This window comes from Mobula hypostoma, chromosome 8 (genome assembly GCF_963921235.1).
Source record: "Mobula hypostoma chromosome 8, sMobHyp1.1, whole genome shotgun sequence".
Classification (NCBI taxonomy): Eukaryota; Metazoa; Chordata; class Chondrichthyes; order Myliobatiformes; family Myliobatidae; genus Mobula; species Mobula hypostoma.
In genome coordinates, this window is record NC_086104.1 from 135,760,882 (window position 1) to 135,788,164 (window position 27,283).

General features: G+C 44.2%; 2 pseudogenes; one reads left to right on the forward strand and one right to left on the reverse strand.

The window, feature by feature from the left end:
* Window positions 1–398: 398 nt before the first annotated feature.
* Window positions 399–10,137, reverse strand: LOC134351213 (AP-1 complex subunit beta-1-like; annotated as a pseudogene).
* Window positions 10,138–10,595: 458 nt separating this feature from the next.
* LOC134351214 (AP-1 complex subunit beta-1-like) lies at window positions 10,596–11,995 on the forward strand (annotated as a pseudogene).
* The last annotated feature ends 15,288 nt before the right edge of the window (window positions 11,996–27,283 follow it).

Consider the following 27,283-nt stretch of genomic DNA (forward strand, 5'->3'; position numbering starts at 1 on the left):
TTCTAAATAGTTCCGAAGAAACCTCAACCGTTTTCTTTTCCATAGAAGGTATCTTTAATTCTTGTTCTTTAATCACTTGATTCACTGTCTCCTGTTCTCTTCCGATTCTGTTAGTGCCCTTTTTAAGCGTCTCATATTGAAATTCCAGATTCCTCAAAGATTGTTGGACAGCAGAGACGGTTTTCTTCAAGCTTTTCATTAGCATTCGTCAGTTTATCAATCTTGGTGTCCGCTATTCCGATCTTAGTATTAATATCTTGCATCAAAGAAAACATTTTTTCTGAAGTAGAGATTTCCTCTGACTCCATTGTTTGTTCAGCTTCGGAAACAATTTTGCCACCTCTTAATTCAATTCCAGTTCGGGTTCCAGCCATCGTAATTAAATCATAAATCCTTCACTAAAAGTAATAAATCTGCAAAGTTTAAACAAAACCAGGAATGGAAAACAGTGGAAAGTAAGTTGTAAAAGGAAGGAGTAGCGCTAACATGCATCTTGCTCCATGGGCTGCTGAAAGGAGACTCACAAGACACTCTTTTAATATTGACTGAACCCAAGGATTTGCACCGCATCTCTGGACAATTTCAGGACAATGAAGTTGGCCGCACCAACTGCTCCCTATCCGGATTACCGTAAAAGAAGGACTGACACTTCCATCCCTTCTGTAGTACCCTCTCAAGCCCGAGGCAACGTTTTATGAGGATGGAAGTTCTTTTGTGGATCCAGCGAGAGAAACTATGTTCTGGTTATGGGATAATGAGGAACAGTGAAGTAATGGAGCAGGCTTCTTTTGAAACAGCAGTCTCCGCCTAGAAGGCCAAGCTGCTTGCTCTGACTCGTGCCTGTATCCTAGCAACAGACTAAAGTGTGAACTTTTAGACAGACTCCCGTTATGTATTTGGATTTACGGGATTCCTGACTTCCTTTGGCCAAACCATTAGTAACGCTATCTTTGTAAACAACTTGCTCACCGCTCTACAGCTACCGCAAGTTTTGGCTATTATTAAATGTGCAGCCTCTACTGGGGAATCTGATGAGATATCTAAATGGTAATGCTGGGGCCGGTGCAGCACCAAACAGACAGCCTTGAATCCCACTCTTTTAGTTTCCTTGGGAACCCAGCCAGCTCCTATCAGACAAAGTCTAAGGACGGGTATGCCAGACATAGGGGAAATAGTTAGGTTTCAGGGGGACGCCCCTGACAGCGAATGCAAATGATGGACACAAATGGGCTATAAGGATAGTCCAGTGGCGGGAGCTGGTTCACACCCGTGTTCCTTCTGTGTTCTTACCTGTTTTGATAGATTATGTACATAATTGTACACAGCTGTGCAAGGAGGGAATGGTTAATACATTATTACAATCTTGGTGGCACCCTGACTTAATTTGTGAAAAAAAAACGAATGCTGGAAAAGGAATGCCTTGTGGTTCCAGAACTATCCTCTTGCCTGGTGGACCTTTTTCTTGTTTGCAACTTGATTTTATAGAATTACCTAGAGTACGGTGTTATAAGTATCACTTAGTGACAGTAGATATATTTTTTGCAGATGGATTGAAGCTGTGCCTACAACTAATAATACTGCTATTGCAAACTTAAAATCGCCAGGTGAATAACCACATCACACAGTTCTTTACGTTATCCTTTTACCAGTTTATTTGTTCGAGCTCAGCCGGCAAGAGGGTCCGGAGCTTAAACACCAAGAGGGGTAGATTTCCCTTCTCTCCCTGGGGGCTCGTACCAGATCTCTGCAGTAAGGTTACAATAGTTTACTTTTATACACATAAATATCCACAGTCCATTCCATAAAAGGAGTTGTTTTCTTTTAGTTACAAAGTATTTGCAGACCAGTATAGACAGTTTTAAGGGAATGGAGTAATTAGCCTTGCAGTGTTATCAGACATGCACACATTTGTTAATTTACACAGACAGTTCTGCCCTTGATTGAAACAAAACCGTAGTTTAGCTATTTCACAACCACACAGCTGTGCGAAGGAGAAACAAAGGATGCAACTTAGGCTAACAGAGTACAAAGCCCTTGAAGGTCATTAATCCCTGCATCCCCAATATCCTCAAAAACATCATCATTCCCTCCTTTTTATCATTACATGACAAACTTTCACAACAGGTGGTCACTTCTACAACAAGATACAAAACATGGCCAAAGGCATCTTAAAATGCAGACAATGATGAAAATTGATACAATCAGACTTCCGGAATGCAAAAACAACCTCTATCAACCAACACACATAAAAGTTGATGGTGAACGCAGCAGGCCAGGCAGCATCTCTAGGAAGAGGTGCAGTCGATGTTTCAGGCCGAGACCCTTCGTCAGGTTTAACTGAAGGAAGAGTGAATAAGGGGTTTGAAAGTTGGAGGGGGAGGGGGCGATCCAAAATGATAGGAGAAGACAGGAGCGGGAGGGATGGAGCCAAGAGCTGGACAGGTGATAGGCAAAAGGGATACGAGAGGATCATGGGACTGGAGGTCCTGGAAGAAAGACAAAGGGGGGGTGGGACCCAGAGGATGGGCAAGGGGTATATTCAGAGGGACAGAGGGAGAAAAAGGAGAGTGAGAGAAAGAATGTGTGTATAAAAATAAGTGACGGATGGGGTACGAGGGGGAGGTGGGGCCTTAGCGGAAGTTAGAGAAGTCGATGTTCATGCCATCAGATTGGAGGCTACCCAGACGGAATATAAGGTGTTGTTCCTCCAACTTGAGTGTGGCTTCATCTTTACAGTATAGGAAGCCGTGGATAGACATGTCAGAATGGGAATGGGATGTGGAATTAAAATGTGTGGCCACTGGGAGATCCTGCTTTCTCTGGCAGACAGAGCGTAGGTGTTCAACAAAGCGGTCTCCCAGTCTGCGTCGGGTCTCGCCAATAGATAAAAGGCCACATCGGGAGCACCGGACGCAGTATATCACCCCAGCCGACTCACAGGTGAAGTATTGCCTCACCTGGAAGGACTGTTTGGGGCCCTGAATGGTGGTAAGGGACCCTGAATGGTGGTGTTACGTACCCCGTGACTGGGTTGCCAAACCAGCAGAAATGGATCACTCAGTTGGAGTCTGGCGTACTAGAACTAAGAAAGTTTTATTAAAGAAACAAGCAACACAGTAATCGAAAGGATAATAAATGCAACAGTTCAGCAATGATAAACGCACATGTGCACAGAATTAAGATAACAGCATCAATCAAGCTCTATCGTTGTCTAGGGGTAAATGACCAAATTTCAAAATGACTCAAAGTTCAGTCCAGTTCAGTTCGCAGTAATCGTTGCCATGGCGATGGACAACGTGGGGGAAGAGAGAGATAGAACAGGAACAACTGATCATTCAGAACACTGCTTCACTCACAGACCGGCGAGATTGCTCACAAGCAACTTTTGGGCGGGTCCTTGGTGATGTCACCTGAGGTCACCGACTGTGACCCCTCCTCCAGATGCGGTCGATCCTCTGCAGTGAACCCGGCACCCAGGCAAGGGCGGACACACACCGGGTTCCCGCTGATAGTACCTTTCCACCCTGGTCGTTGTCTGATACTTCTCACCCACTCGTGAGAGGCGCACCGCTTCCAGGGTCCCGTTACCTCGGGTGGCGTGTGTGTCTGTCTTAGCGAACCTGTCCCTTTTTATCCCCCTGCTGGGGTATCGCCTGTCCATCACTTCAAACAGTTCAGGGTTCAAAGGGGGGAGCCGCTCCAGACAGCTCTCTCTCCCATGTCCCTTCATTACACATCTCCAGACACTGCTCCATTGTTCCTTATCTCTCCTTCCCCTGAGGCAGGTGGCAGACCAACTGCTGATGTCACTGATGCTAACCCAGGCCAGCAAACATCTTAATTTTATGTGTATTCTCGTAACAGTGGTAAGGGAGGAAGTGTAAGGGCATGTGTAGCACTTGTTCCGCTTACACGGATAAGTGCCAGGAGGGAGAACAGTGGGGAGGGATGGGGGGGAACGCGAATGGACAAGGGAGTTGCATAGGGAGCGATCCCTGCGGGGGGGGGGAAGATGTGCTTAGTGGTGGAATCCCGTTGGAGGTGGCAGAAGTTATGGAGAATAATATGTTGGACCTGGAGGCTAGTGGGGTGGTAGGTGAGGACCAGGGGATACCTATTCCTAGTGGGGTGGCGGGAGGATGGAGTAAGAGCAAATGTACGTGAAATGGGGGAGATGCATTTAAGAGCAGAGTTGATAGTGGAGGAAGGGAAGCCCCTTTCTTTAAAAGGAAGACATCTCCCTCATCCTGGAATGAAAAGCCTCATCCTGAGAGCAGATGCGGCGGAGACGGAGGAATTGCGAGAAGGGGATGGCGTTTTTGCAAGAGACAGGGTGAGAAGAGGAATAGTCCAGATAGCTGTGAGAGTCAGTACGCTTAAAATAGACATCAGTGGATAAGCTGTCTCCAGAGACAGAGACAGAAACATCTAGAAAGGGGAGGGAGGTGTCGGAAATGGACCAGGTAAACTTGAGGGCAGAGTGAAAGTTGGAGGCAAAGTTAATAAAGTCAACGAGCTCTGCATGCGTGCAGGAAGCAGCACCAATGCAGTCGTCGATGTAGTGAAGGGAAAGTGGGGGACAGATACCAGAATAGGCACGGAACATAGATTGTTCCACAAAGCCAACAAAAAGGCAAGGCGTAACTAGGACCCATACGGGTGCCCATAGCTACACCTTTAGTCTGGAGGAAGTGGGAGGAGCCAAAGGAGAAATTATTAAGAGTAAGGACTAATTCCGCTAGACGAGCAGAGTGGTGTTAGAGCGAAACTGATTAGGTCTGGAATCCAAAAAGAAGCGGAGAGCTTTGAAACCTTCCTGATGGGTATAGAAATAAGTAACAGGTGGGATATGAGGGGGAGGTGGGGACCCACCTCCCCCTTGTACCCCATCTGTTACTTATTTTTATAAACACATTCTTTCTCTCACTCTCCTTTTTCTCCCTCTGTCCCTCTGAACCCCACCTCCACCAGTACCTCATCTGTTACTTATTTTTATACACACATTCTTTCTCTCATTCTCCTTTTTCTCCCTCTGTCCCTCTGAACACCCCCCCCCCCCCGTCTTTCTTCCCGGACCTCCTGTCCCATGATTCTCTCGTATGCCTTTTGCCTATCATCTGTCCAGCTATTGGCTCCATCCCTCCCCCTCCTGTCTTCTCCTATCATTTTGGATCTCCCCCTCCCCCTCCAACTTTCAAATCCCTTACTCACTCTTCCTTCAGTTAGTCCTGACGAAGGGTCTCGGCCTGAAACGTCGACTGCACCTCTTCCTAGAGATGCTGCCTGGCCTGCTGCGTTCACCAGCAACTTTTATGTGGGTTGCTTGAATTTCCAGCATCTGCCGAATTCCTGTTGTTTTCCCTATCAACCAGTATATTTTCATTTAGTCCATGAGAGTCCTCCTACTCTGTTCCTTCAAGAACACATTTGCAGTCTGTTCGATTGCCCCTCCACAAACGCACTGTGTGGCTTAGGGTACACAGGGGTGAGGGGTCAGTATGTATATATATATATATATATACACACACACACACACATATATACATATATATATATATATATACACACACACACACACACACACATACATAGCCACGGTCTTTCAAGTCAATCAAGCTTAGAAATTGCTGCACCAGCTCTTGTGTCTCAGTTGTGTTTTTTTTAAAGAAAAGTTTCATAATAACAGTCAAAACTTGTAGTTGAAACCCTGTGCTCTCATCATGGAATCCTTCCAGGAAGCTCCCTAATAGCTAATCAGCATTGTCAATACTCTGTATACTCTCCAACTATCCATATCATCACTGCTCTTGCTTCTGGTTCATCCAGTGTGTCCAGATTTACAGAATGTGTTGCAATAACCTTTTCATGCTTGTTTGGGTATTTATGGAAAATGTCCTTTATTACTACAATAGCTTCTTGGACAAAGTAGTTTACTTTTATCTGAATAAGATCAAGTAGCATACTCAAGCAGCGTTCCACTGATTGCTCAACTTTAGTTGCACATCGCCCAATTGCACGCACAGCTTTTTGTAAAAAGTCAATATCTACTTCAGCGGCATGTTCCTACAATTCTGCCAAAACCTGTGCAACGTTGGCTTGAGAAGCCAGTCGCATCATAATATCCTGTTTTTCGAATTTCACTTATATTGGATCATTGTTACACGTTAAAGATGGTGTCGGTAACTGACGTCTTTGCGCATGCTCTCCAGAGCAAACTGCCCTCTTCACTATCCTATACCCAAGAAACCCTTGTAAACCTTCAATTTAGCATGATAAAGATCAGCAACACCCTGACAAAGCTACTGACCGAGCTGGGGACCATCGCGCCAGATCTGCTTCTTAAACTCCAGACCGCACCTGGGCCTGACCAACGAGGTGCACCACGTTCCTGGACACCCGTGGTCTGCTACCGTGCCGGAGCGCTTGGAGTCACGGCCCATTCCGACCAGCAGCTCTCCGGAGCAGACGACCACACAGAAGTGACGGCGGAGACCTCAAGATGCCCCAGACGCTTCCCGGAGTGACCACTGTAAAGCCCCGTTGGTGGACATCTACAGCTGCCGGAAGTGAGGCCTCCGCTGCCGACCTCGGAAATCGAGCCCGAGGCTCGGCTGGAACGGAGGCCTCCGTAACCGTGAATTGGTTTAAGGACTTATTTCAGCAAGGAGCCTGGCCATCCGGGATTAAGTGTCGGCTTCAGGGCCCAATCCAATTGATAGCCCAGACCCTCGGCAACTGGTAGTGGCAGCAGAGCCTCTCCTGTTACTCGGCCCGACCAGGAGTGCACGACGACGTGACCCGCCAACATCGAAGAGCTGACAACAACACACTGCATCGATGGAGACCAGGAAAGATGCACTACCTAGTGAACAAGCGTGAGAAAAGAGCTGGGCTGCTGGTCAGATTGAAGCTGAGGGGTTCAGGGTCCCTATGCCCACCATCCTACTAGCTAATGTGCATGCCATAGAGAACAAGGTGGATCATCTTAAAAGGAGACTCACGTACTGCAGGGAGATGCAGAACTGCTGTGTATTCTGTTTCACCGAGACCTAGCTCTCCCCTGCCACCCCCGACTGTGCCATCCGACCGGAGGGATTTTCAATCCATCGGATGGACCGCATGGCGTCTTCAGGCAAGATGAGGGGAGGTGGTGTCTGCCAACTGATCAACACTGGGTGGTGCTCGGATACAGTGGCACTGACAAGCTCCCGTAGCTCGGACCTGATACAGCTGTCGGTGAAGTATCGTCCCTACTATCTGCCACGGGAATTCACCTCAGTCATACTGACAGCGGTCTACATTCCCCCGCCCCCCCACCCAGACGGACGTGGAATGTGCTCTGAACATACTGTATGCCAACATCAGTGAACTTGAGACCAGGCATCCGGAGCCTTTGCTCATTACAGCCAGGGACTTTAACCAGGCCACCCTCAGAAAGGCTCTGCCAAAGTTAAACCAACATGGCTCGTGCCCCACTAGAGACCCAAATTTACTTGACCACTGCTGCACAGCAGTCAAGGATGCCTACTGTTCCTTCCAACGACCTCACTTCGGAAAATCGGACCATCAGGCTGTACTTCTCCTCCCGGCTTAGAAACAGAAACTGAAGCAGGAGGTCACGTGTCAAAAGTAGTGTCGCATTGGGTGGACCTCCGTGACTGCCTTGAAAGGGTGGACTGGTTAGTATTCAAGGACTCGGCAGCTGACCGTGATGAGTATGCCTCAGCTGTCATGGACTTTATTTGGAAATGCACGGAGGACTGTGTGTCTTGCAAGTGATCCGGGTATTCCCTGACCGGAAATCTTGGATGAATTATGAGGTCAAGTCCCTTTTGAAGGCTAGAGCTGCGGCTTTTAGGTTCGGGGATACAAGTCGCTACATGGAATCCAGGCGTGAACTCTGGAAAGCCATTAAGGGCACCAAGAGGAAATATCGAGCCAAGTTGGAAGCCCAGGCTAACCAAAGGGATGCCAGTAGACTATGGCAGGGTCTAAATGAGATCACTGGGCGCAAAGAAAATGCTGGGAATATGATTAACTGGCGCTTCTCTTCCTGACGAACTTGAAGTATTCTACGCAAGATTCAAACAAAAGAGGATAGTTCCGCTCCCTCTGGATGAACCGGAACTGGTGGTTCGAGATTCATCGTCACTGAGGAGAACGTTAGAAGGCCCTTCCTGAAGATAAATCGAAGGAGGGCGAAGGGCCCAGATGGCGTCCCAGGAAGCGTTCTGCAGGCCTGAGCAAGCGAGCTGGCTGGAGTGTTTGCTGACATCTTCAACTGCTCCTTGCTGCAGTCTAGGATCCCCTCGTGTTTTAAGAAGGCAACGATAATCCTAGTGCCGAAAGAGAGCAAGGTGGCATGCCTGAATGACTATTGACCTGTCGCTCTGACATCAATTGCTATGAAGTGCTTTGAGAGACTGGTTTTGGCATACATCAACCACAGATACAACCTCGACGCTTTGCAATTCGCCTACTGGAGCATCAGGTCAATGGCAGATGCCATCTCTCTGGCCCCACATACCTGCTTAGAACACCTGGAGAGTAAAGACGCTTACGTAAGGCTCTTTTTCACTGACTACAGCTCTGCCTTTAATACCATTGTAGAAATAAACTGAATCCTGATCCGGAAGCTGGGCCTTAGCACTCAGATCTGCAGCTGGATCTTCAACTTCTTCACAGACAGGACCCAGGCTGTTAAAATAGGGGACAAGCTCTAATCTACAATCACGCTAAGCACCGGTGCCCCACAAGGCTGTGTACTCTAGCCCCTTGCTGTACTCACTGTACATCCATGATTGTGTAGCCAAGTTTCCATCAAACTCAATATATAAGTTTGCTGATGACACAACAATTGTAGGCCATATCTCAGGTAATGATCAGTTTGAGTACAGAGAGGAAATTAAGAACCGGGTGGCATGGTGTGAAGACAATAACCTATCCCTCAACGTCAGCAAGATGAAGGAATGGGTTGTTGACTTCAGAAGGAGTAGCGGATCGCACGACCCAATTGACATCGGTGGTATGCAAGTCGAACAGGTCAAAAGCTTTAAGTTCCTCGGGGTCGATATCACAAATGACCTTACTTGGTCCAACCAAGCAGAGTTCAGGCGCAAGAAGGCCCACCAGTGCCTTTACTTCCTGAGAAAACTAAAGAAATTTGACCTGTCCCCTGAAACCTTCACTATTTTTTACAGTTGCACCGTAGAGAGCATTCTTCTAGGGTGTATCACAAACTGGTATGGAAGTTGTGCTGTCCAAGACCAAAAGAAGCTGCAGACGATCGTGAACACGGTGCAGCACGTCACACAATCCAATCTTCAATCCTTTGAAATTATGTCCATGAATTTCATTAGAACCTTTACAGCCGACGGGACAACAACTGAGTTGACGTGAGATAAATGTGTTGTCATATGCTCACAGATGCTTTGAGCTTTTCGGTCATCCTTTGGGCTATAATTGGCAAAACAATCAAGGATAAATATCTGGCCCTATTCAGTACATTCATTTAAGGCTGTTAAAAGCTTGTTTGATTGTCTGAAAATTGAGGTCCAACAAGTTGCTGTTTGGATGATATTCTGCAATCTCTGACAGAGCAGCCACAGCATTTGCAATGACCATTCGATTAGAGTCAGATATCAGATCCTTTAGAGTGTCCAGAAATCCCTGATCTTCTACCATCTGTGCATTGATGTCATGTAGCTTGGCTGCACAGACAGCAGCAAGTTTTTGTACAGGAGGGTGTTCATCCTTTAGACATTTTCGCAGAGGCTCACACAAATACTTAGTAATTTTATGCACACGAGTGCAGCCTATTGTTCTTACGGCCAGCACTCGGATAAGTGGATTGAGATCCTCACAGTCCTTAACAAAGGTGTTGACAGCCATAATTACCGTATCTGGTTGGCTCTTTACATAGTTCATTAGACAGAGGTACACCAGTTTCTCCAAATTGTCTGTCTGCATACCCTTTACGGCATCAGGAAAGAGGGCACTGACATCTTTGCCAACGGTCGTTGACACAATTGCTTTCTTCACTGCTTCTTTCTTTTTCTCCTTGCCACTGTTGAGTTTTGCTTTGATTTCAAAGATTTCTCCTTTTTTGTTTGTTGTGAAATATTTAGAATCAGTCATGGTGAGCGTGGTCCACTCCACTGAGATCCGAGTTTCCCTCGGTCCCAGTTTTTGATCAGGACAAAATATCCAGGCTCAATCGTGGGGCAAACTGTAGGCTGGGTTTCATCCTCTTGATAGGCCTGGCGTACCTGTGAATGCAAGCTTTGGAGAGTTTTAATTAATTTGTATAAGTATATTCCCATCTCCTCCCCCAAGGTATGCATATCTAATTTTGCAGGTAAACTCTCAGGGAGGAGCGGCAAACAAGGTTCGGTTCCCCATGAGGTTCTCAAAGACTTCCCGTTGATAATTTCTGCAAGTGATAATCCCGTCTTACTTAATGGCGTGATTCTCATATAGAATAGGGCTAAGGGTAAAACCTTCATCCAGGTCAATCCAGTTTCCTGTGTAAGTTTGGCCAACTTATTTTACGAGGTGCCATTGGCTCGTTCCACTAGGCTGGCTGCTTTCGGATGATGGGTGCAGTGAAACTGCTGTTTTACAGCAAGTTCTTTACAGACTTCCTCATTTATTTTAGCAACAAAATGTGGCCCATTGTCTGAGCTTATCAATTCTATACGTCCACAGTGAGGAATTATTTCTTTTAGCAATATTTTCACAACAGCATAGCAGTATAATTAGTTATAGAAAAGCTTCAATTCATCTGCTAAAGACATCTACTATCACTAAGCAATCCTTATAACAATGTACTCTAGGTAATTCTATGAAATCAAGTTGGAAACAAGAAAAAGGTCCACCAGGCAAGGGGGTAGTTCTGGAATCACAAGGCATCCCCTTTCCAGCATTTGTTTGTTTTTACAAATTAAAATCAGCGTGTGACGTCACGTTTAGCTCACACCAACTCAGCTGTTGTCCTGTTGGCTGTAAAGGTTCTGATGAAATTCACGGAACTGATTTCAAAGGACTTGGAATACTATGGCACTTTGTTGAAGTAACTGGCTCCCACACTGCGAACGCTGTTGCCTGCAGAAGCACAATCCCAATATGTTGCCCTCCGGAATATCAACCTAATTATTCAGAAAAGGTCTGAGAATCTTAAGCATGGAACAAAGGTTTTTTTTGTAAAATACAATGATCCAATATGAGTGAAACTGGAAAAACTGGATATTATGATTGGCTTCTCAAGCCAACATTGGACAGGTTTTGGCAGAATTGAAGAAATATGCCACCAAAGTAGAGGTTGACTTTGTACAAAAAGCTGTGCGTGCAATTAAAGTTGTGCAATCAGCAGAATGCTGCATGAGTACGCTACTGGACCTCATTCAGAAAAAAAAAGTAAACTATGTCATCTAAGAAGCTATTGTGGTAACAAAGAACATTTTCCGTAAATACCCAAACAAGTATGAAAGGGTTATTGCAACACTTTGTGAAATTCTGCACTTATTGGATGAACCAGAAGTAAGAGAAACAATAATATGGATAGGTGGAGAGTATGCAGAAAGAATTGACAAAGCTGATGAGGTATTAGAGAGCTTGCTGGAAGGATTCCATGATGAGAGCACACATTTTCAACTACAACTTTTCACTGCTATTGTGAAACCTTTCTTAACATAAAACCTGACTGAGACACAAGAGCTGGTGCAGCAAGTTCTAAGCTTGGTGCCACAGGCTTCTGACAACATTGACTTGAAAGATCCCGGCTATATATCCTAGTGTCTACTTCCTACAGAGCCCTGGCAGCAAAGGAAGTGGTATTGGCAAAAAAAAAACTCTGGTTTCAGAAGAAACTGATCTTTTTGAGCCAATGCTCCTTGATGTATTCATCTGCCATATTGCAGCACTGGCCCCTGTGTACCATAAGCTACCTGCTGCGTTTGTGGAGGGGCAATCGAAAATGCTGAAAACGTGTTATTGAAGGAACTAATTTGGAGGACTCTCTTGGTCTAAAGGAAAATGTATTGGTTGATAGGGGTTGTTTTTGCGTTTCAGAAGTCTGCTTGTATTAATTTTGATTGGTGTCTGCATTTTATGATGCCTTTGGCCATGTTTTGTATCTTTTAGAAGTAACCACCAATTGTGAAAGTTTATCATATAATGATAAAAAGGAGGGAATGATGAAGTTTTTGAGGATATTGGGGATTCAGGGGTTAATGACCTTCAAGGACATTGTACTCTGTAGAGCATAAGTTGCATCCCTTGTTTCTACTTTGCGCAGCTGTGAAGTTATGAAATAGTTAAACTACTTCTTTGTTTTAATCAAGGGCAGAACTGTCTCTGTAAAGTAACAGATGTGTGCATGTCTGATAACACTGCAAGGGTAATTACTTCCTTCCCTTAAAACTGTGTACTATTGTGCGTGTACTTTGTAACTAAAAGAAAACAACTCTTTATATTGAATGGACTGTGGCTCTTTCTGAAGTAAACTATTGTAACCTTACAGCAGAGGTCCAATATGAGCCCCCAGGGAGAGGGGGAAAACTGTCCCAACCTTTTTAAGCCCAACATCCCCTACCTTGGCCTTAGTGAGAGGCAAGATCGATCGATCTAAATCTTTTAGTCACACGCATACACACCGGGCATAAAAGACCAGAAGTAAAACTCCACAACCCTGAAACAACCTCTTTTTACAAACGGCTTTCCATAGTGGAGGTATTGCTTTGTTACCATTATCATAATTAGTATTAGTTATTTTTATAATGCTCACTTTACAACACCTTTAATTCTATGCTTAATTATTTAATTTTATTTCAATACGAAAAATAAATGAATAAAAATTGACTGTTGCACTCAGTGTGATGACTGGGGCTAAATACTTTCTGCTAGTCTTGAAATTTGGCTCATAATTACAGACACCCAGTTTAAGACAGTCTGTGAGGTGTCTGTAATTAAGACAGCTCCTGTACTTAGATTTCCTAATTTTCATCTGTGGCAGCACAGCACTTTTGCAAACCTGCTGTAAACTGAATATTTGAATAGACGGCTTCCTTTGTTAGACTGAATGTTGAATCTGCCATGTTTTTTCGTGTCTTTTGTATTCCTAGACTGTTACTGAGACAGTAGTATAAGTTTCAGAGGTATGCAAGATAATGACAGCACTGTTTTTTGTTTCCCGGTTATTTACATTTGGAGAATATTGGAATTTAAAGGAGGAGAAGTGTTGTAATGTGAGCATTATAAAGACAAATTAATACAAATTAGGATAATGGTAAAATAGCAATACACCCGCTGCGGAAAGCAGTTTGTAAAGAAAAGTTGCTTCCGGTTTGCAGGATTTTACTTCTGGTCCTTTCTACTGCGGTGCATAGTGGGGGAGTTACAGACATGCACATTGGGCAGAAAGAAAGGAACTAAGATTCTCTTAACAAACAGCTTTCAGTAGTGTCAGTATTTCTATATTACCATTATCTAATTAGTATTACTTATTTTTGTAATGCTCACGTTACAACAGTATTTGTGCATTTCTTTTTCTTTTTTTTTGGGATCTACTGGGAAAATTTCCAAAGATCAGCTGGTCGATCACGATTGACCAGTTGGCGACCACTACTCTAGGTGTTTTGGCTCCGGAGCCTCTCGCCGGCTGAGCTCGAACAAATAAACTGGTGAAAGGATGATGTAAAGAAATGTGTGATGTGGTTATTGATCTGGCGAATTTAAGTTTACACCTCAACATTACTGCTCCTCCTCCAATCTTAGTATCATCTACAAATGTGGCAATAAAGTTTATCTTCCAGCATCTAAGTCACTGAAATACAGCATAAAAAGAAGTGGCCCCAAAATGAAACCCTGTGGAACTTCACTAGTCACTGACAGCCAACCAGAAAAGGATCTTCTTATTTCGACTTATTGCCTCCTACCAACCAGCCAATCCTCTAACCATGCTAGGTACCTTACTGGAATATCATGGGCTCTTACCTTGATAAGCATCCTTATATATGGTCAAAAGCCTTCTGAAAATCCAAATATACAACATACACTGCATCTCCTTTATTCATCCTACTTGTAGGCTCCTGAAGGAATTTCAATATATTCGTCAGGCATGATGTTCCTTCAAGAAACCATGCTGTCTTTATCCTACTTAACATCTTAACTTATATCTTACCAACGACTGAGATCAGGCGAACTGATCTTTATAAATACCCTTTCTGCTGCCTCTTTCCTTTCTTTAAGAGTGGAGTAACATTTGCAGTTTTCCAGTCCTCCGGAACCATGCCAGAATCCAAATATTCTTGAAAGATTATTACCAATGCCTCTTTAATCTCAACCGCTATCTTTTTTAGAACCCTTGTATGCATGTCATGTGGTTCGGGTGCCTTAGATACCTTTAGGGCTTTCAGCTTTTTAAGCACTGTTTCCCTTGTAATAGTAACTGCACTCATTTCTCTTCCCTCACACACTTCAACACCTGGCACTGCTAGTGTCTTGAACAGTGAAGACTGATGCAAAATACTCATTTAGTTAATCTGCCATCTCCATGTCTTCCATTATTATTTCTCCAGCCTCATTTCTAGCAGACTTGTATCTACTCGCATCTCTTGTATTTTTAATACTTTGGAAAAAAAAAAACACCTTTTTCTCTCCACCTTGATGTTGTTTGCTAGCTTGCTTTCATATTTCGTCTTTTCCCTCCAAGTAGTTCTTTCAGGTGCTTTCTGTAGGTTTCCAAAATCTTCCAGATCTTCTTTCTTCCCATTAATTTTTGCTTTGTTGTATGCCCTCTGTTTTGCTTTTACATTAGCTTTGATTTCCTTTGTCAGCCATGGTTGTACTATTTTGCCATTGTGTATTTCTTTGTTTGTGGATAACATCTAACCTGCACCTTCCTCATTTTTCACAGAATCTCAAGCCATTGCTGCTCTGTTATCATCCCTGCCAGCATCTCCTTTCAATTCACTTTGGCCAAATCCTCTCTCATAACACTCTAATTTCCTTTATTCCACTGAAATACTGTTATGTTAGACTTCGCTTTCTGCCTATCGACTTTCAAGCTGACCTCAATGATATTGTGATCACTGCTTCCTGAGAGTTCCTTTAACTTTAGTTCCCTAATCACCTCCAGATCATTACATCACACCAATTCCAGTGAATTGATTCCCTAGTTGGCTAAATGAAAAAAGGTTCTAAAGGATGTCCTCCTGTAAGGAAAAGGGTTTCCCTTCCTCTACTATCGATGCTGCTCTCACCAGAATCTCTTTCATATCCTGCACATTGCTGTCCCCCATTTCTCTGCTACAATAGTAGTTATAGAGTTGGAAGATCGCTCCATTGTTGTTGTCAATGGATGTTGACACCATTAGTCACTTTGAGATTAGATGCGGTGTGTCCGAAGCCGACTGATCAGGCCAATTCGGGCTTGAAATGTCCTGGCACATGTTGGGCTGACATGCATAGGCACTGCAGTTGTTGCGCTGGTGGCTTTGGACTTGCGCAGCTTGCACTTATGGTGTGCTTCAGCAATGTGCCTTGCTTCGTAAGTTTGACAGCCCTTGTGGATGAGGCTGAGCCAGGTAGGGTGGTTTTGTGCCCGCGTTTCCCAGGTGGCCGTGCCTATGTCAAGCGACTTCAGGGAGGCCTTTAGTGTGTCTTTGTAACGTTTCTTCTGCCCTCCATGCGAGAGTCTTCCAGCAGAGAATTCCCTAAAAAGGAGCTGCTTGGGTATGCGCTCGTCCAGCATGAACAATCGAAGCGAATAGACTCAACTAGCAGGGCACTGTCTATGCCACCCCAGCAACCTGCCAGCCTAGTCATCATATGGGAGCCCAGGCATGGGAGGATGAACCCTGGGCGTCGTTCCAAGACTATGGTCAACATGCTCCTAGAAGACAGTGGCATGGCTAATGAAGATGAACTGAACACACTGATGAGGGTGAGGAAGAAGTGGAGCGTACGTCATCGTGCCCAACGCCGCCTCCCTTGGCCTGAGTCGACCTGGTAGTAGTAGTAGTAGTAGTGGCATGCAGATGAATTATAGAATTACCTTTCTCCTTTCCTCCCACCCCACTGTACTCTACATCTTGCACAAAAATCTTGTAATTTCCACCATCTGCAATAGGATTCTACCACCGAACACATGCTTCCCTCCCTTCCACACCCCGCCCCTCACTTTACGCAGGGATAGGTCTCTACGTGACTCCCTTTTCCACTCTTCCCTCCCCTCTGCTCTGCCTCACATCCCTCTCGTGCCCTTTCTCCTTGCCTTTCACTCATGGTCATGTCACTGCTCTGATCAAATACCTTCTTCTGAAACCCTTTAGCTCTTCCACCTATCTCCTCACACCTCTCACTTCAGCCTGCTCTCCACCCACTCATCTTCACCACCTCCTCGTTTCATGCAAGTATCCTGGTGTGGCAAACAGACAGGTTACCCCTCCCAGATACTCGTGGGTGTTTTGTTTGTTAACACAAGCAACATATTTCACTGTATGCGCTGACGTACACGTGGTAAATAAACTTCAGTCTTGAATCTTCACCTATTACTTACCAGCTTGTACTCCTCCCCATGCCCCCCGCCACCACTACCTTCTTATTCTGGTTTCTTCTCTTCCCCTTTGCAGCCCTGATGAAGGGTTTTGGATTGAATTGCTAACTGTTTTCTCGTCTCCTCATCTGAAAATCTTACTTTTTATTGTGTTTCTGTGGTGATGTAGAGAGGAGTAAGCCAAGTCAGCGAATAGTTGTAGCCTGTGTATGCCTGGTGAACATATATCTGAAGAGTGGAGGACTCAGTGAATATGAAAAGTACATGATGTGCTGCATATCTCTATCCTGGACAGTGAATTGATGTTTAGGCAAAGAATATCATTGGAAGAGGTGGGTGTGCGAATAGAACTGGCTCTGTTGCTGTGCATCAATCTGTAGACAGTGGTATTTGCATCAGTGCAGATATGCAGGGGAACATGGTATGTTGTGCCTCTTTAGTGATTGCACTTCCTCCAAAAGATGCACAGAAGAGGAATGAAATTAAAGTTCTTGATTCCCTCAGATAAATTCATGGAGGAGCTGTTGTTACCAATCAGAACTGACTGGGGTCGACAAGAGAGGAAATCCAGGACACAAATGCACAAGATGGGATTGTGGCAGGTCTTGGAGCGTATTGATTAGTTTTGAAGGGATGATGGTACTAAATGCTGAGTTGTAATTGATAAAGAGCATCCTGATAAATGCATCTTTGCGGCTGTCAAGATGTTCCACTCTGAGTGAGGAGACAATGAGATGACATCTTTTGTGGACCTGTTTCTCCGGTAGGCAAAGTGGAACAGAACCAAGTCACCTCTCAGGCAGAAGTTGATATGTTTTTTCACCAGCCTCACAAAACACTTCATCACTTTGGATGTAATTACTACAGGGCGATGGTCATTGAGAGAGGTCACCATGCCCTTCATAGTTATTATTGAAGCCACATGGAGCAGGTAGGTCACACACTGCTGAAGCAAGAGGATAACGATCTCGGTGAACACAGCAACCAGTGAGTATATGGCCAGTTGCCACATCCGGTATGGATGGTTTCCATGGATTTACCATCCTGAAAGCAGCCCACATGTCAGCTTCAGATACTGAGATCGAGGGATCACTGGGAGATCTGGACTTATGTGATGGTTCGTCCATGTTCTTATGGTCAGAACATTGAGCTTATCTGGAAGTGAAGCCCTTCTCTCTCCCATGTTGTTTGATTTAACTTTGTAGGAGGTGATATCATTCAAGCCCTGCCACAGCTGCCGAACATCCCTCATTGACTCAAGTTTGTTTAGAATCTCCACTTCGCCCATGAGATGGCTACCTGCAACTTCTGTCACTTCATTGGTCTGTAGAATTGAATGACTTTGATCTGCCCCTTAGAAAATTCTGGATCTCATGTTTTATTCAGGGAATCTGATTGGGGAGCACACTGAGTGAGTTTGTGGTGACTTCCTTTGTAGGGGAGTCTAGGACAAGAGGGCACGACTGCAGGATTGAAGGACGTCCTATTTAGAACAGAGATGCGGAGAAATTTCTTTAGTCAGAGGGTGGTAAATCTGTAGAATTTGTTGCAATGAGCGGCTGTGGAGGCCAAGTCATTGGATGCATTTCAGGCGGAGATAGATAGGCCAGGGCATCAAAGGGTATGGGGAGAAGGCAGGGGAGTGGGGATGACTGGAAGAATTAAATCAGTCATGATTGAATGGTGGAGCAGATTCGATATAAAAGTTGAAATAAATCATTCTCTCTACTATTATTCTGTGACATTTTACATTCCCAAGATAAAGTAGTGATCCTAACTGACCTAAGACAGGGAATGTTTTCAAGGATTAAATGTCAGAAATTGTGAAAAACTAAGTTTAAATGTCTTGGGCTAAGTTGTATATAAACTTCCGACTTCATCTGTATCTATCTTTGCCTTAAATAGACCCAATAACCTGGCATTCATAGCCGATCGTTCCAGCAAATTCTGCAATTTCAGCACCCTCTAACTAAAGTAATTTGTCCGCTTCTAAGTTCTAAAAAGACGTCCTCAATCCTGAAGTCGCACCCTCTTGTCCTAGAATCCCCTACCATGGGAAATAACTTTGCCATATCTGATCTGCTCAGGCCTTTTAAAATTCAGAATATTTCTATGAGACTCCCCCTCATTTCCTGACCTCCAGGGAATACAGCCCAGAAGCTGCCAGGCGTTCCTCGTACGATATCCCTTTCCTTCCTGGAATCATTCTGGTGAATCTTCGCTGAACCTTCTCTAATGTCACTAAAGCCTTTCTAAAATAAGGACCCCAAAACTGCACACAATACGTAAAGTTTCATCTCACGAGTGCCTTATAGAATCTCGACATCATATCCCTGCTCTTATAGTCTATACCTCTAGAAACGTATGCCAACATTGCATTCGCCTTCTTCATAACCGACTCAACCAGCAGGTTAACCTATAGTGCATCTTGCACAAGGACTCTCAAATCTCTTTCCCTCTCAATATTTTAAATTCTCTGTCCATCTAAATAATCAGTTGCCCTTTTATTTCTTCCACCAAAGTGCATAACCATACACTTCCGAATATTGTATTTCATTTGCCCTTTCTAGTTGTCTATTTCATTCCACCTCTATTGCGATAATCTGCAATGCTCTTTGTGCTCATGGTGTACTCCAAACCCACACGAGAGGAACAGACCTCACATAGCACTTGATCCCACTTTATTTTTGCCTCTTCTAGCTAGTTCGTGCCAGATATATATGATACACAAAACCCTCTTTCAAATAAACCATCTACCATTACCCAGACACCCTTCTCATTGCATACCCATCTCCCTGTTCAAATTGCACACTGTTGTTTTTTTAATCAACTGAAGAGCTTCAATATGAATTCCTTTCCTATGATAAATAAGGGATAAATCAAGTATTATATTTTTTCAAGAACCATGAAAGTTGATCTACTTATCAGAGATGCTCGTTCTTTATTTCTTACTTTCTTTCTTTCTCTTCGGTTGTCCATCAAAATCCGATGACGACATCCACTCCTTTAACGGTGCGACCTTTGATGACTATACAGTCCTATCCTGGACCCACAAGCTCTGTTGCAGGTGGGATATGTATATGTAGTAGTGCTAGTGCTAGTGGTGGCAACCATGGCTGCATTTCTCCTGGCTTTCTTCTGCTGTCTTATGGTTGTTCTTTCCATCTCCAGAATACGAACCCCGTCCCTACACAGCTGTCACCAAGTGGTACGGTCAGCAGCAACCATCTCCAGGTCCTCGGGTCTGATCTTACACTTCCTTAAAGCATTCTTCATTTGATACTTAAAGCGCTTCTTTGGCCTTCCAGCTGAGTGTCGATCATGATGTATCTGGCCGTATAACTCTCTGTGGGGTAGCGAACATGAGGTTATCCTTATCATGTGGCCCAGCCACCGCAGCTGACGCTGGGTGATCATAGCTTCAATACTTCTGCAGTTGATCTTTACAAGTATTTCAGTGTGAGGCACCCGTTAATGCCAGGTAGTTCCCAGGATGCGCTGGAGGCAGTGTATGTGGATTTGGTCCAAGGACTTGATGTGATGGCTGTAGGTTACCCAACGTCATCTTAATAAAATGAAATAATCCGTAAGCTAATAGTACTGTTATATATTCTATTAGTCAGCGTTCTTATGCATAACAGTGTTCTACTCTACCAGTAAACTGCTGAAGAGATATTTGCATTTGCTGATGATCAGAACATGAATATTAAATCACACTTAGAGCCTACGGCACATATTCTCCATTCATCGCCGACACTTTATTATGTTAAATTGATCCCAGTGAATTTCAACCTCACCAGTTTTCAGACACATCATATTGAGTCCAGAAACATATGATCCTCTGTGTGATAAAATCATGACCTCGTGCATATTAAACATATATATATACCGATTCTAAATTTAGAGTTATGTCCTCCAGTGTCTGTCATTTGTCCTTGACCATCTACCCCATCATGGATGTGCAAATGGAGCAAGTGCAGGGATTTAGATATGTGCATCGTTGTGACCTCTTGTGGTGCATATGTGCACTGTACAAAAGGGACAGATTGCCCTTGAATCCGGGAGGCACCAACGTCCTTGCCGGTCGATTTGTTAGAGCTGTTGTCACTGTTTCACACTAATATGGCAAGGCGATGAGAAACAGTAGATATAGTTGAGGATGAGCCAGCAGGTTTAAAAATAGATGACGTAATACCTAATATGAATGTAAGGCGGAACAAGCCTTCTGTGTTGAAATTACCCTGAATAAGATTGATAGATTGATCGGAGTTAACAGGTGGCTCTATCACAAATCTATTATATATGCAATATAAGAGGTTAAGAATTTATTCTGTGGAATGTAAGAGAATGAGGGCAGATTTAATAGAGGTATACAAAATAATGAAGGGTATCGATAGGGTAAATGCAAACAGGCTTTTTTTCCGTCATATATTGTGCACACAATTCATACCAATTGCACTACGCTGTTACGTGGCAGCACGTATAAAGCACCTACCACCATCTCCGTAATAAAATCATCACCATCTGAAACTATTAAAAACTTATCGATGTCTGTCAGAAATTTGATCAGATCACTCCACAGTATTAAAACTTCATCGAACTTTTCACTGGGAGTATAACTGTCCAATTCAGGAAAAACCTAGTGAACCTCTTCGTTCAGGTCTTTCTGTATCCATATTCTTCTTCTAATATGGGAAACATAAGTGCAGACATGTCAACAAATGTGGATACTTAATGTTTTATTAAGGTGCACCGTGACATCCCAACAATTATACTCTGTGCCCACTGTTATCCAGGCGAACATGCTCTATTTGTTGTTTAACATCTTCCTCACAATTGTGGCAGGGCCACTTTATTTCCAGGTAACAAAGCACTTAAAACGAAAAAAAAAACAATGAAAGAAATTACTGGTATTTAAATGCAGTGTTGAATTGATCATACTTTAATTATTAAAGCTAGTTGTGGGAATGCTGGAGAGGTTTTGGGGATCTCAAGAATAAATTAGACAAAAGTTTTAGAAAAAGGTAAATAACATCCGATTACGTCTGAATAGGCTAATGAAAACATGATTTATGCTGCCATATATGAATGAATGCAGTAAATGGAAAATCGTGAACAATCTTGACCCACAGCGGAAACAATTAGCTATCACTAAGTCGTGAATGAAAGAAAATCATAGCTAGGATTTTAGCACCATATCAAAATGCCAGGCAGTTACGTAAGGGATGGGATAAGGGATGGCAATTTCTGCACAGTTGCACTCACCCCCATCATTGCAAAGTGCTTTGAGAGACTGGTTCTATCACATCTGAAATCCTGTCTGCCCACTCCCCTGGACCCCCAACAATTTGTGTATCGCATCAACAGGTCAACAGAGAACGCCATCTCCACGGCACTTGTCCCTGCCTTGACTCACCTGGGGCGCCCCAACTCTTACGTCAGAATAACACTCACAACACGCTGTAGGAACTCAGCAGGCTGGGCAGCATCTGTGGAAAAGAACAGACAACGTTTTGGGCCGGAACCCTTCGTCAGGACTGAAGAGGGAGGGGTCAGGGGCCCTACCAGAAGCTGGTGGGTGGGGGGGAAGATGAGAAGGAGAAGGCTGGTAGGTGCATGGTGAAAAACGAGTAAGGGGAAAGATAAACGGGTGGGGGAGGGGAAGCAGGTACAGGATAGGCAGGAAAGGTGAAGAAGGAATAGGGGAAAGTACAATGGGTAGTGGATGGAGGCGGAACCATGAGGGAGGTGATAGGCAGTTGGGGGAGGGGGCAGAGTGAAACTGGGATGGGGGAAGCGAGTGGGAGGGAATTACCGGAAGTTGGAGAATTCAATGTACATACCAAAGGGCTGGAGACTACCCAGACAGTATACGAGTTGTTGCTCCTGCAACCTGAGTTTGGCCTCATCATGGCAGCAGAGGAGGCCATGTATGGATATATCTGAATGGGAATGTGAAGCAGAGTTGAAGTGGGTGTCTGTTGTGGCGGACGGAGCGGAGGTGCTAGACGAAGCGGTCCCCCAATCTTGTCAGGTTTCACCGATGTAGAGGAGGATGCACCGGGAATACCGGATGCAATACATGACCCCAGTGGACTCACAAGTAAAGTGTTGCCTCACCTGGAAGGGCTGTTTGGGGCTCTGAATGGTGGTGAGAGAGGATGTGTAGGGACAGTTGTAGCACTTACGCTTACAGGGACCAGTACCGTGTGGGAGATCTGTGGGGAGGGACATGTTGACCAGAGAGTCGCGGAAGGGACGATCCCTGCGGAAAGCAGAGAGGGGTGGAGAGGGAAAGATGTGCTTAGGCAGAATCCTGTTCATTGACTTTAGTTCGGCATTCAATACTGTGATCCCCTCCACTATGGTCGCCAAACTTCGCCAGCTTGGTATCAGCTCATCCCACCTGAATTGGACCTTGGACTTTCTGACTAACAGACCCCAATCAGTTTATACAACCTCTCCTCCTCCACTCTTACCCTGAAAACCGGTGTGCCTCAAGGCTGTGTGCTGAGTTCTCCTCTGTACTCATTTTTCTCCTATGACTGCGTTCCTTTAGTGGATGGGAGACATTGTCTAAGATGGCATGCAACTTGGACAGTATCCTCTTTTCACACACCACAGTCAGAGAGTCCAGTTCCATCCCCACAACATCAATGGCCTTACAAATGAGTTTGTTGATTCTGTTGGTGTCTGCTACCCTCAGCCTGATGCCCCAGCACACAACATCAAACACGATAGCACTGGCCACTACAGACTCGTGGAAAATCCTCAGCATCATCCGACAGATGTTAAAGGACTTCAGTCTCCTCAGGAAATAGAGACGGCTCTGACCCTTCTTGTAGACAGCCTCAGTGTTCTTTGGCCAGTCCAGTATATATGGAATGTATCAAAATGTAATAATAACAAAATGTTTCTCATGGTGCATTTCAAAGATGGAAGAAAACATGCAATTCGAATGTAAGCAGGTAGTCTTAGTTCCAGCCATGTGCTTGGAGGCTGCAGTTTGTGGGACCATTTCTGAGATGAAGTTGCTTTATTTTCTGTGTTTTTAAGTAAATCAATGTTGCTTCATATAATTTTCTGGACGAGAGATAATATCGAAACTGAAGTTATTTGTGAGATGTTGCTGATAGAATACAACTTGCAGGTTTGTAAATGATGGAGTCTGAACCTGCCTGGAGTGATTCGAACTGATTACTGCACAACAAACAGTAATTTCGAAGGGCCAATCAGAGGCAGAAACAGTACATGGCTTCGAAGTTTCTCGCAGATCGGCGAAGCCTGTTAAAAAGTACAGACGACTGTACAAAGTGTCTGATGTATGTTGCTCATGCCGGATGTTGTAGGCCTGGAAGTCACAGAAGTCTCGGGGAATTACATCTGCGAAGAAAGCATCTGGATTCAGCTCCCTGACTACCGTGTTAGGGATTTTTAGCAGGACTGTAAAGTTCTCAACTTCTCCGGGAGAGTGAGGTGATCATCGATCAGAGCTACAAAGAAGTATTCACCCCAAAGTTGCAGGAGGCAAGATGACTGACTGTCAGGAGAAATGTCAATGTGAATAGGAAGTAAGCGCAGAAAACCTCTGTGGCCATTCACTTCAATAATAAGTATACCGTTTTGGATACTGTTGAGGGGTTGTCCTCCCAAGGGGATGACACGCCGAGGGGGACACTGGCTTGGAGCATAGTTCCATGGTGCTGAAGAGGAAGAGGGAGAAGAAACGAGTGGTAGTGATAGGCATCTCAATAGTCATGGAAACAGACAGGAGATCTGTGGACTTCAATGGGACATCTAAATAGTATGTTCCACCCCTCAGCCCAATCCCCCATTGCCAGGATGAGGGACATTTCCGATCTGGATCACAAGCATTTTGTAGAGGGAGCTATAACCCCCAGATGTTGGGACATATTGGTAACAATGAGATAGGAAAGAACAAAAAAGAGAAAGGTTCTAAAGGTAGAATTTAGAGAGCTTGGTAGAAAGCTGAAAAGCAGGACCGCCAAGATAATAATATTTCGATTGCTGATTTTGCCATGAGCCACAGTGGGTAGAAACAGGATGATGTGGCGGATTAATGCGTGGCTGAGAAGTTGGTTCGTTGAGCAGGGTTTTATGATCATGGATCATTTGGATCTCTTCTCGGGGACATATGATCTGTTCAAAATGATTGCACCGGACCCGAGAGGTAACAATATTCTCGTGGGTAGGCCTGTTAGAGATTTTTCGGATGGTTTAAACTAATTTGGTAGGTGGGAACCGGAGTGAATAGACTAAGGACAGTGCGGATAGTTAGAAAAAAAAACAAGCAAGCAAAAATAGCGTGCATCCAGATTGTCAAAATGGGCAGACAAATGACTGGACATCATTGCAGCCAGTAGGTTGAACGTCAGTACATTTGGGAAGTAGAACCAAAAATGCTAGCAATTGAGTACTTATGTCTTATTCCGGAGTGATAGGAAGTAGGCCAAGTGAGGGTGAGATCTGCTGGTAAACAATGGCATCAGATTTGTAGAAAGTTGTGACATAGAACCAGAAGTTGTTTAATCCTTATGGATTGAGTGAAGAAATTTCAAGTGTAAAAGGGTCCTGCTTGCAGCTATATTCTGGGAAAGAAAGGATTATCATTAGAAGAACGTTTGATAGCTTTGGGTCTGCAGTCGTTGTAATGTAGAAGGATGAGGGCAATTACATTAAGATCTTTCTAATGTTGATAGGCTAACACAGACCAGATGAAGATAGTATATTTCTTATGGTGGAGGAGTCTAGAACAGCAGGGCACAACCTCAGTATAGAGGGGCGTCCATATTAAACAGAGATGTGGAGAGATTATTATCGGATCCACTATTCTGATCTTAGTATTAATATTTTGCATCAAAGAAAACATTCTTTCTGAAGTAGAGACTACCTCTAACTTTTTGTTTGTTCAGTTTCAGAAACAATCTTGCCACCTCTTAAATCGATTCTAGTTAGGGTTCCAGCCATCGTGATTAAATCGTAAATCCTTCGCTAAAAGTAATAAATCTGCAAAGTTTCAACAAAACTAGGATGGAAAACAGTGGAAATAAGTTGTAAAAGGAAGGAGTAGCGCCAACACGCGTCTTACTCCATGGGCTGCTGAAAGGAGACTCACAAGCCACTCTTAATATTGACCGAACCCAAGGATTTGTACCCCATCTCTGGGCAATTTCAGGCCATGAAGTCGGCCGCACCAACTGCCCCCTGTCCGGATTACCATGAAAGAGGGACAGACTCTCCCATCCCTTCTGCAATACCCCTTCAAGCCTGAGGCATTGTTTTATGAGGATGGAAGCTTTTTTGTGAATCCAGCTACAGAAACTATGTTCTGGTTATGTGATAATGAGGAACAGTGAAGTAATGGAGCAGGCTTCTTTTGAAACAGCAGTCTCCGCCAAGAAGGCTGAGCTGCTTGCTCTGACTTGTGCCTGTATCCTAGCAATAGACTAAAGTGCAAACTTTTACACAGACTTCCGTTATGCATTTGGATTTATGGGATTCCTACCTTCCTCTGGCCACCCCATTAGTAACGCTATCTTTGTAAACAACTTACTCACCACTCTACAGCTACCTCAAGTTTTGGCTATTACTAAATGTGCAGCCTCTACTTGGGAATCTGATGAGATATCTAATGGTAATGCTGGGGCTGATGCAGGAGCCCAACTGACAGCCTTGAATCCCACTCTTTTAGTCTCCTTGGGAACCCAGCAAGCTCCTATCAGACAAAGTCTAAGGGCGGGTACGCCAGACATAGGGGAAATAGTTAGGTTTCGGGGGACGCCTCTGACAGGGAACGCAAATTATGGACACAAATGGGCTGAAAGGTTGGTCCAGTGACGGGCGCTGGTTCACCCCCGCATTCCCTCTGTGTTTTTACCTATTTTAATAGATTATGTACATAATTGTACACACCTGTGCAAGGAGGGAAGGAGGGAATATTAAATACATTATTAGAATCTTGGTGGCAACCTGACTTAATTTGTAAAAAAAAAAGCGATTGCTGGAAAAGGGATGGCTTGTGGTTCGAGAACTACCCTCCTTACTGGTGGACGTTTTTTTTTGTTTGTAACTTGATTTTATAGAATTACCTAGAGTACAGTGTTATAAGTATCGCTTAGTGACAGTAGATACATTTAGCAGATGGATTGAAGCTGTCCCTACAACTAATAATACTGCTATTGTAAACGTAAAATCGCCGGATGAATAACCACATCACACAGTTCTTTACATCATCCTTTCACCAGTTTATTTGTTCGAGCTCAGCCGGCGAGACGGTCCGGAGCCAAAACACCGAGAGGGATAGATTCCATTCTCTCCCTGGGAGCTCGTGTCTGACCTCTGCAGTAGGGTTACGATACTTTACTTTTATGCACGTAAACATCCACAGTCCATTCCATATAAGGAGTTGTTTTCTTTTAGTTACAAAGTTCATGCATACTGGTACAGACAGTTTTAAGGGAAGAGTATTAACCTTGCAGTGTTATCAGACATGCACACATCTGTTAATTTACACAGACAGTTCTGCCCTTGATTGAAACAAAGACGTAGTTTAGCTATTTCACAACCACACAGCTGTGCGAAGTAGAAACAAAGGATGCAATTTAAGCTAACAGAGTACAAAGCCCTTGAAGGTCATTAATCCCTGCATCCCCAATATCCTCAAAAGCATAATCAACCCCTCCTTTTTATCATTACATGATAAACTTT